Genomic DNA, 20,462 nt, shown 5'->3' with positions numbered 1-20,462 from the left:
GAGCCCTTCTTGACGACACCTTATGCATAGCTTTTTCGGAGTTCTGGGTGGGGGTGGTGCTGCGTTTTCGGAATCGAATCTCGTGGTGGTTTCGAGTGAGGTGACTGGTTTGATCGTGGGATCGTTGCTTTCTCACCTACGACTTGTCTCGCCATCTTACGTCGTGGTACCTCCGACGTGCGTCGGTGGCCTTCGTGGATGCCTTCCGCAAGGGTGAGAAGTTCCGCTAAATTGTTGAAATCTCGTAGGCGGATATACAGTAGGTAATCCGGATGGCTGTTTCTAAATATTCTTTCTAGCCGTTGCTCGTTACTGTAACCGGCGCGCCGCATCAAAATCTGTATTGACAGCACGTAATCCTTGTATTTCTCCAGTACATTTTTCATTACATATTTAAATCAGAAAGTGACCGTAAGTATCATTTCGATTTTCTGTTGGGGTTTTTTTTTCAGCTATTATGGACATAAGAAATTATTTCGGCGAAAACCGTCCCCGTTTAGAAGAGACTTCCGACGTGCCTTCTACCTCTTCATCCAAAAATACTATAGCTCAGGCTAGCTCGTCATCTGAATCTCAATCAACATTAACGATATCAATAAATGAGATAAAAGATTTACCTAAAAAGGGAGAACCTATCAAGCAAATAGTTTTGGCGCAGTACCATACAAGTAATAACCGCTCTTTTCTATCATCATGGTTCCACGAATATAAATGGTTGATGTATTCGGTGACAAAAGACGCTGCTTTTTATTATGCATGTATGCAGTTTAAACCATCAGATTTGAAAGATGTGGCATTTACTTTGAGTGGCTTTAGAAACTGGAAAAATGCGAAAGATGTTAAAAGAGGTTTTTCACGACATGAAAGGACAGGATCGCATGTTGAAGCTATGATTTTGTGGGAGGAAAAAAAGAATCGGCAAAATACAAACACAGAAATTTCAATTCTTGTCAATGACGAAACACTTGGTAAACATAGATATTACATAAAATCTATTATTGAAGTCGTTCAATTCCTCGCGACCAATGAACTTCCCTTTCGCGGATCTTATGACGTTGATGAAAAAGCTGAACGTGCTTTATTCATACAATTTTTCGAGTTCACGTTAAAAAAGGATAGCTTTTAGCTAAGTGCAACGAAACGATTCCCAAAACTGCTAAATACATCTCTCCACAAATACAAAATGAAGCAATTGAAATCATGGCTAAATCAGTTAGAGGATCAGTAGTTTCTGATGTGAAAAATGCTGATTTTCCATGATTTACGCTAATGGTAGACGGAACCAAAGACAAAAACAACCGAGAGCATATACCTATCGCTCTCAGATACGTGAAGGAAGGAAAAGGTCGAGAATCATTACTCGATATTATTAAAACTAAGGGATTCGACGCTAAAACATTCACCGAAAAAACAATTGAAACATCGCGTGAGAATAGTATCGATTTGTCGTGTCTTTTGAGCCAATGCTATGATGGAGCTAATGTGATGAGTGGTAAAAGAGGAGGTGTTTCTGGTCTACTGGAACAACACCTAAATCATAAAATTCCTTACATACACTGCTTCAACCATCGTCTCAATCTCGTTGTTGTAAAAGTGGTGTCTGACAATGATTCGCTGAGGAACTTTTTCGATATGTGATGTTACATGAATTTTTTCACCATCCCAAAATTTCTCCTTTATATGAAGGAAAAACCATAGTGCGATTGCTACCGCAACGATGGTCCGGTCACTTTGCAATTACACAGGTTGTGTCATATAATTACCCTCATATAAATCGAGTGCTTGATGAAGTAATTACCTAGTGTTCAATGGAGAAGAAAGAGCAAAAAGTATTGGAATCAAAACCGTCATAAAAACGGAAGAATTTCGATTTTTTTTAATTTTTGCTAAAAAGTTTCTGGGGATTTTACATCCAGCGGTCGCTGCAATGCAATTATGAACAGCGGGCTTGAAAGACGGACATAGAGTCAGTTCTTCAACAACTTCAAGTTATGAAATCAAGCCGGAAGGAATTTGAATTAATTTTGGAAGATGCGTATAAGCTTATACCCATGACTGAGCCCATGAACGAAACAATATCCAAACGAAAAATTGAACAACTGAGCATCTAAGCTACATAACTGAGACCAGATTACCTTCATACTCTGCGAATCGCGCAACTGATGGGAACCTAAAAGAGTCAAATAAGAAGCTGAAAGGAATTTACAATGAATACCTTGATCTTATAATAAACGAAATCAGGCGACACTTCTCAGAGAATCAAGAGCTAGTTACTGCTATTTCCAACATTAGCGAATTCAAAACGGATGATTTGAATAGCCCTAGAGAACTAGGTAATTCGAAACATTTACCATCAACAAAAAATGTGTCCCTTCTATTTTACTAGCACTTATAAATTTACATGTTTACAGGTTTAAAAGTTCCCAGCGAAGAAGAATTGACAGTCGTGATAAACTTTTTCAAGAATCGAAAGGAACAAGCTGACTATGGAACAAATTGGAGGCACCTTTAGATTTCGTGAAGCTTTCAGTGATACGTTCGAGCTAATGGCAGCTGTTGAGACATTTGGGTGCAGTACAGCAACTTGCGAATCAACGTTTTCGGCATTGACCGCAATTAATAGGCCGCAACACCTGTCCCTGACCCATGCCCGCATGGCTAACCTCGTCTGCTTAGCTTTTGATATACATCGCACACGTACAATTAATATCGATATGATTTTCCGAAAATTTAATAATAACAAAAATCTATTGTACTAAATATCTATTCTTAACAATATTTTTTGTACGTTTCTTTTAAGCATTAATTGAAAATAGAATTTTCTTATTTATTTTATTTATAACTATTTAATTATATAATAAAATAATTTATTATAAAAAAAAATTTAGTACACAAATAATTTTAACCAATTATTGATTTAATTATTTGTTTTTGCAAACTCTTAATCCTGCCCGTCCTTCTATAGTGTCTGCCCGTACAGTTGGTTAGGTCTGGCTACGGGCCTGGCCTGTGTGCTCAATGTCTAACTCAGTTGCGATGGACACCAATTGTTCTTTGGCGACATTATCCAGCCACGGCGTATCAAGTGACTCTGTCATCTTAAAAATGTTCATCGGGAATTTTCCCCTCTAAATAATTAGTTGTATGACTTGGAGGGCCCCGTTCGGGCGCCAATTTTAACGAAGCTTTCCCCTGCCCCGATGCTTCTTCAATACTGCGGGGGTATACTCGCCATGTCCAGGGTTCCGTACAATAAATTTATACTTTGGAGCCCTTTTCCAAGTCGTTCACTTTATTTAAACTTATTTGACACTATTCCCTAAATGTATTATAATAAATATGTATTTCATTTAGATTGGGCGACGGCGCGACCTGCTTGGTAACGGTCCACGAGAGTCCCGTTCGCGTGCCTGCTCGCGTGCTTGCTTGCGTTGGGCTTTCTTCTAAATTACTTATGTTGGCTAGCGGTCCACCCGGTCCCATTAGCGCGTGGTTACGAGATGCGTTGGTGGCGTGGATACGCTGGCGTTCGTCGCTGTGTTGGCTGTCGTGCTTGGTATTCTGTCGCTGAGGACGCTCCGTTGCCGCTGTCGCTGCACTGGCTGTCGTGGTTCGTGTTCTGTCACTGAGAACGTTCCATTGCCGTTGGCGCTGTCGTTACGCTGGATGTCGTGGTTGGTATTCTGTCGGTGAGGACGCTCTGCTGCTGTTAGCGCTGTCGTTGCGCTGGCTGTCGTGGTTGGTATTCTGTCGCTGAGGACGCTTCGTTGTGATGCGATGCTGCTGTTGTGTTGGCTGTCGTGGTTAGTATTCTGTCTCTGAGGACGCTCTGTTTTGATAAGCATTACGTTGGGTGGTGATGTCCCGCATTGGTTAAAACCTATTTAACGGCTATCATCATCCGCTCGTAGATCCGATTATTATCCACAACGCCGGGTTATATAGTTTGCTGACCGTCGAGGCTCTGTTGCTGGCGTGGTTGGCTGCGTCGGCGTAATAACCTTCGTTCGCTTCCCTCTATCTGCGTTCACTCGCTCTGTTGCTGGCGTGGTTGGCTGCGTCGGCTTCGGCGTAATAACCTACGTTCGCTTCTCTTTCACTGCGTTCACTCGCGTTGATGTGAATGCTCACAGTTGAGTGTGCCGGAACAGCGGTGTGCAACATCAAGCGTTTAATGAGCGGGGAAAACCGAAACACTCAAGTACGGCTAAGTCTACGTCTAATCTGAACCATGATGTCTCACATTAGATAAAACCTATTTTCGAGCTATCACTCTTCAACTTAGATCCGTGTACTATCACAGTTTCGTGCTGAATGACTGCTTTCCCGCTATGTTCGTTTGTTTTTGGTTTGTTCGACGACATTTTGCGGCCGTGTTGTTACGATCTGTCGTGTGTCAGTAGAATCTGTAATTGTTGTTGTCGTAAGACTTGAGTGTCTTGCTATTTGATGTTGCTGTTGAAGTTGTTGTTGTTGTTGTAGCAGTGCTTCGCCCCACCTAATAGATGCGACCGATCACAAATTGTCATCAATATCCTCTAAAGAGAGTCTAAGGAAACTTGCTGTTTCAACAGGGGTGGACCATAATGAAAGGAGTGTTAAAGGCGTTGGTTCCGCATTACAATTAAAGAGATGGTTGGTGTCATGTAGCGACACATTGCAAGCGGGGCATAAATTTTGTATGTCGGGGTTGATTCTGGATAGGTAAGAGTTTAACCTGTTACAGTATCCAGAACGAAGTTGAGCTAGAGTGACTCGCGTTTCTCTGGGGAGTGTGCGCGTTCCTCTTCCGCAGGTTTTTGGTACTGTTCTTTGAGTACTGGATTAACCGGGCCATTCCTGGCATAAAGTCCGACGCCTGTTTGTGGAGTTCGCCAAGGACCTGCTTGTGTTTTTTGCTTCATACGGCTGAGTTCTCAGGTGCAGTATTTCCTCAAAATGCTTATGGAGATGACTCCTTAAGCCCCTAGGCGGTGTTGGCTTATCTATCAGATGTCTGTTGGGATGCCCAGGTTTCTGGGTATTCAACAGGAACTGTTCGGTTAGCATCTCATTTCTCTCCCTGATGGGGAGTATTATCGCCTCATTATGTAGATGGTGTTCTGGAGAAATAAGAAGACAGCCCGTGGCGGTTCTGAGAGCAGTATTTTGGCAGGCCTGTAGCTTCTTCCAGTGGGTAGTTTTTAGGCTTGGCGACCATATAGGGGACGCGTAGCATGCAGTCGGCTTGCCAATTGCTTTGTGTGTGGTAATGAGCGTTTCTTTGTCCTTTCCCCAAATACTGCCAGCAAGGGGCTTGAGGATTTTATTACGGCTCTGGATTTTCGGTACAATTGCGGCTGCATGCTCACCAAAATGTAGATCCTGATCAAACGCCATACCTAAGATTTTGGGGGGTGTAGGACAGTCGGTAGCGTTGTGCCATCGACGTGGATGTTCATAATGGTCGACATTTGGGAAGTCCATGTTGTAAGCAAGGTCGCAGAGGATTTATTCGGTGATAATGCCAGGTTTCGCGAGACGAAAAACCGGAGAGATCCAGGAGGTAGCCGTTATTCTGTTGCAAAGCTCATCCATCTGTGGGCCTGGGCCTGTGACCATTTTTGTGCAGTCATCGGCTAGGAAACGATAGTAACTCCTTCTGGTGGCGAAGGTAGCTTAGATATGTGGAAATTAAACAAAAGTGGGGATAGGACACCACCCTGTGGCACCCCTTGTTTAATTCTTCTTGGTTTGATGTTTCGTTTCTAAATTGCTCCGATGCCTGCCGACCACCCAGATAATTTGCTGTCCACCTTTTAAGACATGGGGGAAGGGTAGACCCTTCCAGGTCTTGCAGTAACGTGCCATGGTTGACCGTATCAAAAGCTTTTGATAGGTCTAGCGCTACGAGTACTGTTCTATGGTGGGGGTTTTGATTTAAACCGCAATTTATCTGGGTGCTGATGGCATTTAGCGCGGTGGTGGTGCTATGGAGTTTTCTAAAGCCATGCTGATGAGAGGCTAGCTGCAAATTTGATTGGAAGTAGGGGAGCAAAATTGCTTCAAGCGTCTTTTCTACTGGCGATAGGAGAGATATCGGACGATACGACTCTCCTATGTTAGCTGGTTTCCCAGGCTTTAGTAGCGGGACCACCTTGGCCATTTTCCATTTTTCGGGTATGAAAAAGATGGAAAGAGACAGGTTGAAGACATGTGCTAAGTATTTGAAACCCTCTTTCCCTTGGCTTTGAAGCATCGGCATGGCTATGCCGTCTGGGCCTACTGCTTTGGATGGTTTAGCGTGACCAATGGCATCTTCAACCTCTCTGGCGGTGATGGTAATTGGTGACGAGCTGACTTTATGTTTATGTGCGTGTCTGTCTATCCGTCTATCTTTGTCGACCGTAGAATGCATTACATATTGACGGCAGAAAGCGCTCGCGCATTTTTTCGAATCCAACAGCACTTTATCGCCGAAGGCGATGGAAACTTTGTCATTGTGCTTACACGGATTCGATAGGGACTTTACGGTGGACCAAAGTTTACCCACACCGGCAGAGAGGTTACAACCTCTTAGGTGCTCCTCCAATTTCGCCCTCTTGTGTTCATCCACAAACAATCTGATGCGTTGGTTTATGTCCCTTATTTGGGGGTCGCCTTGGTCGAGCTGTCTTATAAGTTCACGTTCTCTCGCTAAATTTGCGGCCTCCGCCGGGAAGTGGGCCGAATTTCGGGAATTCTCCCGGCGGGATTGAAACCTGCCGAGGCGGATTCAATGACCTTGCGGAAAGCACGCTCCCCTTGGCGGGCATCAGTCGGGATAGGGAGGGCAGCAAAGAGGTTGTCTGTAAAAGATTTGTATTCAGCCCACTTTCCTTTTTTAAAGTTTATGAAAGTGCGTTTTCCTGTAACGATGAAGTCGGCGGTACGCTCGAACGAAATAAGTATAGGCAGGTGGTCGGATGCCAATGTTACCATCGGCTGCCAGTTGACGCAGTTTACGAGTTCTGCGCCCACGATTGAGATATCCGACGAACTGTGACAGCTTCCTATCATACGTGCGGGGGCGTCTCTATTTATTTTGCAGAACGTCGTTTCTTCTATTTGATTCGCCAACATCTCACCCCTACTGTCCGCCCGCAAGTTTGAATGCCATAGATCGTGATGGGCATTAAAGTCGGCTAAGATAATGCGATTGTTGCCAGTGAGTAAGGCGCTAATATTAGGATGGTATCCACTGGGGCAACAGGTGGCAGGGGGGATGTAGATGTTGATGATTTCTAGGTTTGCATCGCCTGACCGGACAAATAGGCCTTGACGTTCTAAGACATTGTCCCTGCTGTCGATGCCAGGACCAAATATATGATATTGCACAGAGTGGTGTATGATAAACGCGAGGCCGCCTCCATTTCCGCTCATGCGATCTTTTCTGTGGACATTATACCCAGAACATGTTTGCAGTGCAGATCTTGCTGTGAGTTTAGTCTCTTGAATCGCAGCAATGCGGATGTTGTGCCGCTTCATGAAATCGACTATCTCCGTGATCTTCCCAGTTATTCCATTATAGTTTAACTGCAGAATTCTGAAGTGCATAGGGGGAGACGTCGCCACTCTGGGAGTAAGTGACGGGTGACTACGCCTGTGTTGAGGAAGGCCAGGACGCAACTGCTGTTGTGGGCCTGGGACTGGGCGTCCTTGGGCAAGCATTGGGGTACCCGGCAGATTTGGGTTTGCGACCTGGCAACATGGCGCAATGAAACTCGTCGGGGGGTTGCCGTCGCGGAGACCAGAACATCTAGGAAAGTGGCACCGCCCAAGGAAGGGGCTGCATTGGGCGGATGTCGCAAACATATATATTCTGTGCTGGCAAACGGTGCAAACGGGGTTAGGGACTAAGATTCTGTTTACCTGACTTACACGTACTCGTGTAGTTTAATATTTTACATTCTGTACCAATGACCGCCACAATCATACAGATTACCAACGGGCGCTGAAAAAAAAAAGAGAAAAAGGTCATCTAAAATTTGCTTTGTGAACCCTTCTGCCGTCGACCAGAACTGTTGTGCCTAAATCTTTAGTAACTGTTCCTTCCAAGTACAGCTTAGTAAATTTATTACCTATCCTCTTGCTGGTTTTGACAAACACTTTGTCACCTGGATGGTAAGACTTAGTCAGGCAATTCTGGTTCCGATTCTTTAGATCGTAATGCTGTTTCTTAACTATATAAAGTCAAAAAAAGGCGGCTCCATTGTACCCTCTGGAGTTTTCCTTGATTATCAACCTGCGCGATCTCTAAGTGAGACAGCGAACTTATTTGCTGAGTTTTTCAAGTCAAATTTTTCTCAGGATGATAATAATAAAGCGGTTGATTTTTCATTGGATGCCGTTAGTACCCTGAACTTCGGTACGCTTACTCTCTTCTGTGAGGATGTTAGTAAGGCTATTATTATACTTAAATCCTCATCCCAAACTGACGTTGATGGGTTTTCTTCTGTCTTGTTAAAAAACTGTCCAGCCTTGGTCTATCCGTTGACTCTGATTTTCAATAAATCATTATCATCTGGGACGTCCATCGATGATTGGAAGCTCACCTCGATTACGCCCGTTTTCAAATGTGGAAATAAGAACGATGTGCGTAACTATAGACCAATATCCGAGCTGTCCACAATCTCTAAACTTTTTGAGCATGCTGTGAATGCCAAGTTGAGTTTTGCTGTTAAATCCCTTATATCACCCAACCAGCACGGGTTTGTTGCTGATAGGTCCACGGTTTCAAATCTTGCTGTTTTTAGCGAATAGTGTGTAGATTCTTTCTCTGCTGGACTACAGGTTGATTGCATTTACACTGACTTTTCCAAAGCTTTTGATAGAGTTCCTCACACAGTTCTGATAAAAAAATTAAGCTGTATCGGTTTTCATTCAACGTTTCTTTTGTGGATTCGTTCTTATTTAAGTAATAGACACTGCGTTGTTACCATTGATGGGAAAATGTCTAGTCCGTTCGTTGCGACTTCTGGCGTTCCCCAGGGAAGTATACTAGGCCCACTTTTATTTATATTATTTATTAATGACATCAGCAGTTGTTTTTCGTTTGCAAAGTGTTTACTTTATGCAGATGACTTAAAAATATTCTCAGCTATTAAATCGCAAGAAGATGCATAAAGCTGCAGGATGATATAAATAAGCTTCACCAATGGTGCCTGAACTCCTGTCTCTCTTTAAATACGCAAAAATGCTTCCAAATAGTTTATTCAAAATCAACTAACAATTTCTCTACAAAATACAGTATATCTAACTGTGAACTTCAATGTGTTGACGAGATTAAAGACCTGGGTGTCGTTTTTGACAAAAGGTTTTCCTTCATTAATCACATTAACTACGTAACGTCGAAAGCATATTCTATGCTCGGATTTGTACGGCGCAATGCTTCAAAATTCTCAGACCCCTATACCTTTAAGCTGCTCTACACGTCATACGTTAGATCTCACATTGAATATGCTGTCTTCATTTGGAGACCAAGCAACCAAACGGCCATTTGTAGAATTGAGAGAATTCAAAAAATTTTCCTTAAATATGCCCTTCGCCCGTTAAACTTTTCGGAGCCGATTCCTTCCTACTCTGCACGTCTTTTACTTTTAAGCCTCAAGTCTTTGGAAAATCGTAGATCTATACTGTGCTTGTCATTCATGTATAATGTTATTAATGGCTACATTGATTGCCCTTATTTGCTGGAAAGGATTCGATTTAATGTTCCCCAAAGATCTCTCAGAAATTCCTTTCCATTTTATTACGATTATTTCAGAACGAATTACGCTGGTAATGCTCCCATTACGCGTGCTATTCGGGAGCTTAACTCAATAAGTAATTCCGTTGCTCTTGATTTTTCTATACAAAGAGCTGAATTTATGAATATTTTGAAGTCTGCTTTCTAAGTAAACCGATTACTTTTAGGCATAAGTATTTTTTAAATGTTCCTTGTATCATAGTCTGTAAGGATTAAAATTCATAGACTTAAACACATAAATAAATAAATAAATAACTAACCTATCTCTTATCTCGTCAAGAAATGCCTGCACATTGTGATGAATGATGTCAATTGGTCTTTGTGTTGTTACTGAATGAATAGGTCTATTGTACTTGTAAGTGGAGAGGAGAATAAGGTCATTTGTGTCGTTTAAGCCCTGGGTCAACTTAATGCAGCGGCCTATTTCTGTAAACGTGCTGTGAAATTTCCCACCTGGCCATTTGTAGTACTGCGGTGAGGTGGAGTTTTGTAAATGGAAACATTGAAGTGGTTTTGCAATAGGGCTTTTATCGTACCTCAGTTCAAAGATTTTTCGTTGACACGGATAAGATATTTTGTGTCCTTGAAGAAGTTCATAATTTTGATTATGGGTTCCTTTAAATCTACTATCGATCTTGCCGGAATTGACTGGACCACAGCGAATTTGGAAAATTTATCAATGCAAGTTAAAAAAAATTTGTGTCGGTTGAATAAATATCCATGTGCAAAATTTCGCCGGACCTACTGGGAATGGGAGTTTCGCCTATTCCAGAGTTAGGTAGGTGGCGTTGATATTTAGCTTCTTTGCATGTTTTGCATGAAGAAATTATATCCCTCAAGGTTTTTGAAATATTGGGAAAGTAGTAGTCTCCAAAAACCTGATTAATATTTTCTTTCAGTGAGCGGTGAGCTCTGTTATGCTCAGACTGCAAAATCTCTAGCTGGTCGTCCTTGTTAAATCTGTCGGTTATTTGAAGATTCGTGTAGACGAACTTGAACGCTGGAAAGCTCAAAAGTATTTGGTTCTGAATTTTCCCCAGCACAGGAAGTTCACACAGCAATGCGTTGACTCTATTAGGGTTTAGGCAATTCTTTATGGGGGTATTCTTTCAAGCTTAGTGAAAATAATGCGATGCCTGATTTGAGTTTTGAACAGAATTTTCGTAGTTATGGATTCATTGTCCACATTTTCAAGAATTATTTGGTTCCCGAAACAATTGATAGGATTTTAACTGTTTTAATAGTCATTGTTGAGGATTCCTCACTATGAACAGTTTCATCGGATCGGTCAGTGCGAAGAGCATTAATATGCTGTCTTGACAAGGCGTCAGACAACAAATCCCTTTCCGAGTTTATAGTGAAACTTAGGGGAGAAATCCTTCACAAAAGATCTCCATCGCTTTAGTTTTGAGTTCGAATTCTTATCCGAAATTGAGAAGGTCAAAGGTTAGTGATCCGTAAATATGTTAAGGTTTTTGACACCGTAAAGGTAATTTCTGAGGTTTTGTATTGCCCAAACAATGGCGAGTAATTCTCGCTCGTTAGTAGCATAATTCTCCTCAGTTTTGGTCAGTGTACGTGAAATCACAGTAATAGGCCCACCTCTTTGAGAAAGAACTGCTCCCAAAGCATGAGAGGATGCGTCTGTAGTTAAGTCGGAGGGTTTTTGAAAATCGGGGTAAAGGAGAAGCACATCCTCGAATGACAGAATATCTTAAATTTTCCTAAAGGCATTGTTGGCTTCTTCGTCGAATTCAACATTAGTTTTCTTTGAAGCGGTGGTGCTTACAGTTCCATTTTCGCCACGTAAGTACTTGGTGAGGGGTTTAGCTATTGACGCATAGTATTTTATGAAATGTCGATAATAACCTGATAGCCCGAGGAAAGAGCACAATGCTTGAAGCGTTCTCGGGACCTCATAATTAACAATATCCTGAACTTCGTCCTTTGACGTTTTGATACCACTTTGTGAGACTACAAATCCGAGGAATTTGACCTCTGTTTGAAAAAAGTGGATCTTTTCTAAAGAAACTCTCATATTAGCCAAATATAACTTCTGAAGGACACGGCTGACATCGCTGAAGTGACCCCATTTAATTTGTTTCGTCCCTCCCACAAATCGTCATCCTCCCAGCAGCTCCTTGCAGCAGGACTGCTACATATTCTCTCCGGGAAGGTATCGAACCCAATCCGGGTCCGTCTCCTGACCCCGGTCCTGAGAAATGGTGTTGCTGCATTTGCCAGAAAAGAATCTTTTTAGGACGGTCATACTCTGTTCAGTGTGTCTCGTGCAAGGGATGGTTGCATCGGACAGGTTGTTCTGGGCTTGATCCCAAAACCCGACGTCCACGTAACTTTTATAAATCTTTTGTGGCTCCTTGCTGGTCACGCCCAAGGGCGTCCCGTAGTCTACGCCTAAGCGTATCCCCACTACCTTTCAGCAGCTTCGCTGCTCAGCAAGCCACAACAAGTACCCGCTGCTGCTCGCGCCCCACGGCGCCAACAACTCAAACAGCTGATACCACTCATAACTACTACCTTCGTAGTAGAGCTGGTAGCAATGCTGAGCATCAGCCCCTGCCCCCGTCTTCTTCTCCCCCCTCTTTTCTGGCAGCAATCGTGCAGGTCAGGGAAACAGACTCTTAGTCCCTGCCTCCGTTTGCACCGTCTGCCAGCACAGAATATATAGGTTTGCGACATCCGCTCAATGCAGCTCCTGCCTTGGGTGGTGCCACTTTCCTAGATGTTCTGGTCTCCGCGACGGCAACCCCTCGACGGGTTTCATCGCGCCATGTTGCCAGGTCGCAAACCCAAATCATCCGGGTACCCCAATGCTTGCCCAAGGGCGCCCAGTCCCAAGGCCACAACAGCAATTGCGTCCTGGCCTTCCACAACCTAGGCGTAGTCACCCCTCACTTACCCCTAGAGTGGCGGCGTCACCCCTCATGCACTTCAGAATTCTGCAGTTCAACTATAATGGACTAACTGGGAAGATTACGGAGATAGTCGATTTCATGAAGCGGCACAACATCCGCATTGCTGCGATTCAAGAGACTAAACTCACAGCAAGATCTGCATTGCAGACCTGCTCTGGTTATAATGTCCACAGGAAATACCGCGAGAGCGGAAATGGAGGCGGCCTCGCGTTTATTATACACTACTCTGTGCAATATCATATATTTGATCCTGGCATCGACCGCAGTGACAATGTCTTAGAACGTCAAGGCCTATCTGTCCGGTCAGGCGATGCAAATCTAGAAATCATCAACATTTACATCCCTCCTGTCACCTGTTGCCCCAGTGGATACCGCCCTAATATCGAGGCCTTACTCACTGGCAACAATCGCATTATCTTAGGCGATTTCAATGCCCATCACGACCTATGGCATTCAAACTTGCGGGCGGACAGTAGGGGTGAGATGTTGGCGGATCAAATAGACGAAACGACGTTCTGCACAATAAACGGAGACGCCCCACACGTATGGTAGGAAGCTGTCATAGCTCGCCATATATCAATCGTGAGCGCAGAACTCGTAAACTGCGTCAACTGGCAGCCGATGGTAACATTGGCATCCGACCACCTGCCCATACTTATTTCGTTCGAGCGTACCGCCGACTTCATCGTCACCGAAAAACGCACTTTCATAAACTTAAAAAAGGAAAGTGGGAAGAATATAAATCTGCAACAGAGAGCAGCTTTGCTGCCCTCCCTATCCCGACTGATGCCCGTCAAGGGGAGCGTGCCTTCCGTAAGGTCATTGAATCCGCCTCGGCACATTTCATTCCCGCCGGGAGAATTCCCGAAATCCGGCCCCACTTCCCGGCGGAGGCCGCGAGCTTAGCGAGGGAACGCGACCTTATAAGACAGCTTGATCCAGGCGACCCCCAAATAAGGGATATAAACCAACGCATCAGATTGCTTGTGGACGAACACAAGCGGGCTAAATGGGAAGAACACCTAAGAGGTTGTAACCTCTCTACCGGTGTAGGTAAACTTTGGTCCACCGTAAAGTTCCTATCGAATCCGACTAAGCACAAAGACAAAGTTTCCATCGCCTTTGGCGATAAGGTGCTGTCGGATGCGAAAAAATGCGCGAGCGCTTTCTGCCGACAATATATAATGCATCCTACGGTCGACAAAGATAGACGGAGAGCCAATAGACGCGCACATAAACACAAACTCAGCGCGTCACCAATTACCATCACCGCTAGAGAGGTTGAGGACGCCATTGGTCGCGCCAAACCATCCAAAGCAGTGGGCCCAGACGGCATAGCCATGCCGATGCTTAAAAACCTAGGGAAAGAGGGTTAAAAATATTTAGCGCATGTCTTCAACCTGTCTCTTTCCACCTTTGTCATACCCGAGAAATGGAAAATGGCCAAGGTGGTCCCGTTACTAAAGCCTAGGAAACCAGCTAACGTAGGTGAGTCATATCGTCCGATATCTCTCCTATCGCCAGTGGCAAAGACGCTTGAAGCCGTTTTGCTTCCTTATTTCCAAGCACATTTGCAGCTAGCCCCTCATCAGCATGGCTTCAGAAAACTCCATAGCACTACCTCCGCGATAAATGTCATTAGCACCCAGATAAATTGCGGTTTGAATCAATATCCCCACCATAGAACAGTACTCGTAGCGTTAGACCTATCAAAAGCTTTTGATACGGTCAACCATGGCTCGTTACTGCAAGACCTGGAAGGGTCTACCCTTCCCCCATGTCTTAAAAGGTGGACCGCAAATTATCTGGGTGGTCGGCAGGCGTCGGTGCAATTCAGAAACGAAACATCAAAACAAAGGAGAATTAAATAAGGGGTGCCACAGGGTGGTGTCCTATCCCCGCTTTTGTTTAATTTCTACATATCTAAGCTACCTTCACCACCGGAAGGAGTCACAATCGTTTCCTACGCCGATGACTGCACAATAATGGCCACAGGCCCAGGCCCAAAGATCGATGAGCTATGCAATAAAATAAACGGCTATCTCCCTGATCTCTCCAGTTTTTTCGCCTCGCGAAACCTGGCATTGTCACCGACTAAATCTTCCGCGACCTTATTTACAACATGGACGCCCCAAATGTCGACCATATTGAACATCCACGTCGATGGCACTACGCTACCGACTGTCCTACACCCCAAAATCTTGGGTGTGACGTTTGATCAGGATTTACATTTTGGTGCGCACGCAACCGCAATTGTTCCAAGAATTCAGAGCCGTAATAAAATCCTCAAATCCCTTGCTGGCAGTACCTGGGGAAAAGATAAACACACGCTCTTGACCACATACAAAGCAATTAGCCAGCCGATTACGTGCTACGCGTCACCCATATGGTCGCCAAGCCTAAAAACCACCCACTGGAAGAAACTACAGGCCTGCCAAAATACTGCTCTCAGAATCGCCACGGGCTGTCTTCTTATGTCCCCAGAACACCATCTGCATAATGAGGCGAGAATACTCCCCATCAGGGAGAGAAATGAGATGCTGACCAAACAGTTTCTGTTGAATACCCAGAAACCTGGGCATCCCAACAGACATCTGATTGACGAAACAGCACCGCCTAGGGGCCTAAGGAGTCATCTCCGTAAGCATTTTGAGAAAATACGGCACCTGAGAACCCAGCCGTATGAAGCGGAAAAACACAAGCAGGTCCTTGGTGAACTCCATAGACAGGCGTCGGACCTTTATGTCGGGAATTGCCCGGTGAATCCAGTACTTGAAGAAAAATATCCAGAACTCGCAGAAGAGGAACGCATACTCCCCAGGGAAACGCGTGTCACTCTTGCTCAACTTCGTTCTCGATACTGTAACAGGTTAAACTCTTACCTATCCAGAATCAACCCCGACATACAAAATGTATGCCCTGCTTGCAATGTGTCCCCACATGACACCAACCATCTCTTTAATTGTAATGTGGAACCAACGCCTCTAACACCCCTTTCCTTATGGTCCACCCCTGTTGAAACGGCAAGTTTCCTTGGACTCCCGTTAGAGGATATTGATGACAATTTGTGATCGGTCGCGGCTATTAGGTGGGGCGAGCATTGCTACAACAACAACAACAACAACTCTCGTAATATTTGGAAAACACGATTATTTTATCGATGCAGACGTGGCATATTTTTCCTATCTCCTCCCTCAGCACGTCGTCGATGGCACGTTTGAAAATACTCGGGGCATTTTTCAGCCCAAACGGCAGTATACAGAACTCGTATTTTCCATTGTTTACGGAAAATGCGGTTTTCTCTCTATCCCGCTCAGCCAGTATTATCTGGTGGAAACCCGATTTAAGGTCTATCGTTGTAAAAATTGAGGATTTACCTAGGTTCGCTAGTATGATGTAGGTGTCAGGTATAGGGTATCTATCATTGATGGTCCTTTCATTGAGCTACTTGAAGTCCACCACCATTCGCGTTTTCTTTTCACCAGATTCGGTCAATCCTTTCTTAGGAGCTTCCCATATAGGACTATTATAAGGGGACCTGGAAGGTCTGATTATTCCATCGCGTAAGAGGTTGTGGATTTCGCTATTTACAAATTCTGATGCCGCCATCGGATACCCCAGTGGATACCGCCCTAATATCGAGGCCTTACTCACTGGCAACAATCGCATTATCTTAGGCGATTTCAATGCCCATCACGACCTATGGCATTCAAACTTGCGGGCGGACAGTAGGGGTGAGATGTTGGCGGATCAAATAGACGAAACGACGTTCTGCACAATAAACGGAGACGCCCCACACGTATGGTAGGAAGCTGTCATAGCTCGCCAGATATCTCAATCGTGAGCGCAGAACTCGTAAACTGCGTCAACTGGCAGCCGATGGTAACATTGGCATCCGACCACCTGCCCATACTTATTTCGTTCGAGCGTACCGCCGACTTCATCGTCACCGAAAAACGCACTTTCATAAACTTAAAAAAGGAAAGTGGGAAGAATATAAATCTGCAACAGACAGCAGCTTTGCTGCCCTCCCTATCCCGACTGATGCCCGTCAAGGGGAGCGTGCCTTCCGTAAGGTCATTGAATCCGCCTCGGCACATTTTATTCCCGCCGGGAGAATTCCCGAAATCCGGCCCCACTTCCCGGCGGAGGCCGCGAGCTTAGCGAGGGAACGCGACCTTATAAGACAGCTTGATCCAGGCGACCCCCAAATAAGGGATATAAACCAACGCATCAGATTGCTTGTGGACGAACACAAGCGGGCTAAATGGGAAGAACACCTAAGAGGTTGTAACCTCTCTACCGGTGTAGGTAAACTTTGGTCCACCGTAAAGTCCCTATCGAATCCGACTAAGCACAAAGACAAAGTTTCCATCGCCTTTGGCGATAAGGTGCTGTCGGATGCGAAAAAATGCGCGAGCGCTTTCTGCCGACAATATATAATGCATCCTACGGTCGACAAAGATAGACGGAGAGCCAATAGACGCGCACATAAACACAAACTCAGCGCGTCACCAATTACCATCACCGCTAGAGAGGTTGAGGACGCCATTGGTCGCGCCAAACCATCCAAAGCAGTGGGCCCAGACGGCATAGCCATGCCGATGCTTAAAAACCTAGGGAAAGAGGGTTTCAAATATTTAGCGCATGTCTTCAACCTGTCTCTTTCCACCTTTGTCATACCCGAGAAATGGAAAATGGCCAAGGTGGTCCCGTTACTAAAGCCTGGGAAACCAGCTAACGTAGGTGAGTCATATCGTCCGATATCTCTCCTATCGCCAGTGGCAAAGACGCTTGAAGCCATTTTGCTTCCTTATTTCCAAGCACATTTGCAGCTAGCCCCTCATCAGCATGGCTTCAGAAAACTCCATAGCACTACCTCCGCGCTAAATGTCATTAGCACCCAGATAAATTGCGGTTTGAATCAATATCCCCACCATAGAACAGTACTCGTAGCGTTAGACCTATCAAAAGCTTTTGATACGGTCAACCATGGCTCGTTACTGCAAGACCTGGAAGGGTCTACCCTTCCCCCATGTCTTAAAAGGTGGACCGCAAATTATCTGGGTGGTCGGCAGGCATCGGTGCAATTCAGAAACGAAACATCAAAACAAAGGAGAATTAAATAAGGGGTGCCACAGGGTGGTGTCCTATCCCCGCTTTTGTTTAATTTCTACATATCTAAGCTACCTTCACCACCGGAAGGAGTCACAATCGTTTCCTACGCCGATGACTGCACAATAATGGCCACAGGCCCAGGCCCAAAGATCGATGAGCTATGCAATAAAATAAACGGCTATCTCCCTGATCTCTCCAGTTTTTTCGCCTCGCGAAACCTGGCATTGTCACCGACTAAATCTTCCGCGACCTTATTTACAACATGGACGCCCCAAATGTCGACCATATTGAACATCCACGTCGATGGCACTACGCTACCGACTGTCCTACACCCCAAAATCTTGGGTGTGACGTTTGATCAGGATTTACATTTTGGTGCGCACGCAACCGCAATTGTTCCAAGAATTCAGAGCCGTAATAAAATCCTCAAATCCCTTGCTGGCAGTACCTGGGGAAAAGATAAACACACGCTCTTGACCACATACAAAGCAATTAGCCAGCCGATTACGTGCTACGCGTCACCCATATGGTCGCCAAGCCTAAAAACCACCCACTGGAAGAAACTACAGCCCTGCCAAAATACTGCTCTCAGAATCGCCACGGGCTGTCTTCTTATGTCCCCAGAACACCATCTGCATAATGAGGCGAGAATACTCCCCATCAGGGAGAGAAATGAGATGCTGACCAAACAGTTTCTGTTGAATACCCAGAAACCTGGGCATCCCAACAGACATCTGATTGACGAAACAGCACCGCCTAGGGGCCTAAGGAGTCATCTCCGTAAGCATTTTGAGAAAATACGGCACCTGAGAACCCAGCCGTATGAAGCGGAAAAACACAAGCAGGTCCTTGGTGAACTCCATAGACAGGCGTCGGACCTTTATGTCGGGAATTGCCCGGTGAATCCAGTACTTGAAGAAAAATATCCAGAACTCGCAGAAGAGGAACGCATACTCCCCAGGGAAACGCGTGTCACTCTTGCTCAACTTCGTTCTCGATACTGTAACAGGTTAAACTCTTACCTATCCAGAATCAATCCCGACATACAAAATGTATGCCCTGCTTGCAATGTGTCCCCACATGACACCAACCATCTCTTTAATTGTAATGTGGAACCAACGCCTCTAACACCCCTTTCCTTATGGTCCACCCCTGTTGAAACGGCAAGTTTCCTTGGACTCCCGTTAGAGGATATTGATGACAATTTGTGATCGGTCGCGGCTATTAGGTGGGGCGAGCATTGCTACAACAACAACAACAACAACTCTCGTAATATTTGGAAAACACGATTATTTTATCGATGTAGACGTGGCATATTTTTCCTATCTCCTCCCTCAGCACGTCGTCGATGGCACGTTTAAAAATACTCGGGGCATTTTTCAGCCCAAACGGCAGTATACAGAACTCGTATTTTCCATTGTTTACGGAAAATACGGTTTTCTCTCTATCCCGCTCAGCCAGTATTATCTGGTGGAAACCCGATTTAAGGTCTATCGTTGTAAAAATTGAGGATTTACCTAGGTTCGCTAGTATGATGTAGGTGTCAGGTATAGGGTATCTATCATTGATGGTCCTTTCATTGAGCTACTTGAAGTCCACCACCATTCGCGTTTTCTTTTCACCAGATTCGGTCAATCCTTTCTTAGGAGCTTCCCATATAGGACTATTATAAGGGGACCTGGAAGGTCTGATTATTCCATCGCGTAAGAGGTTGTGGATTTCGCTATTTACAAATTCTGATGCCGCCATCGGATAAGGATATGATTTTGAATAAACTGCCACGTTGTCTGTGGTTCTAATTGTTGCTACAATATTCGTATTTTAAGGAAGGGACTCCTCTGAGTTAAAAAAGCCGCAGCATGCTTAACTTTAAGTTTTTCGATTAATGGGGTCAGTACAATATTTTTAACGTCTTTACAGTGGCGATGTTGCAAATTTTCTGAACCAGTTTTGTATGAAAGAATTAATTTATTGAGGTCAAGCTTAGCATTGATTTTACGCAAAAGGTCATAATCTATTATACCGCCGAATGTTTCAAGAGTTGGTAAAAGAAAAAATTCAGAATTCGTGTAAAAAATATTGGTAGTGCATTTTTGCGTAACGCGATTGGTACCATGAATGGATTTCACTAGGAATGTTGACTCTACTGCTTTTACACCTTGCCATCCACAGTTCTTTACATAGTTTTTAGAAGCGCCGGTGTCGATCAGAAATTTTACTGGTTTACCTTTGAACTTCCTGCTAACAAACCATAGCAGGGAAGCTACTCTAAAAAATTTATTTCGTCGCTTGCTACTTCTGCTATTACATTGTTATTATTATCAATTTCCTCTTCTTTCTCATCGTAGGGGTCGGAATCTGCGTAGGCTTCCTCGTCATATTGATTAAGGGCATTGATTCGCTGCATTTTATTATAATTAAATTGATCACTACCATGTGGTCTTTTTGCATTCGCGGCAGTGCCACCGGTTGAAACTGGATTTCCAAATGGAGTCCTGTCTGAAGGGTAATTTGGACGATTACGAGAAGAGGAAGGCATTTGCTGAGTAGGATACCTGAATTTAGACAGACTGAGATCAACCTCCATTGGAGTGACATTTTGTTGAACTTTGAAAATGAAATGAGGGCTATTGGCAATGGGA

The sequence above is a fragment of the Eurosta solidaginis genome, chromosome 1 (assembly GCF_040869045.1).
Source record: "Eurosta solidaginis isolate ZX-2024a chromosome 1, ASM4086904v1, whole genome shotgun sequence".
Classification (NCBI taxonomy): domain Eukaryota; kingdom Metazoa; phylum Arthropoda; class Insecta; order Diptera; family Tephritidae; genus Eurosta; species Eurosta solidaginis.
Note: the sequence above shows the minus strand (reverse complement) of the source record.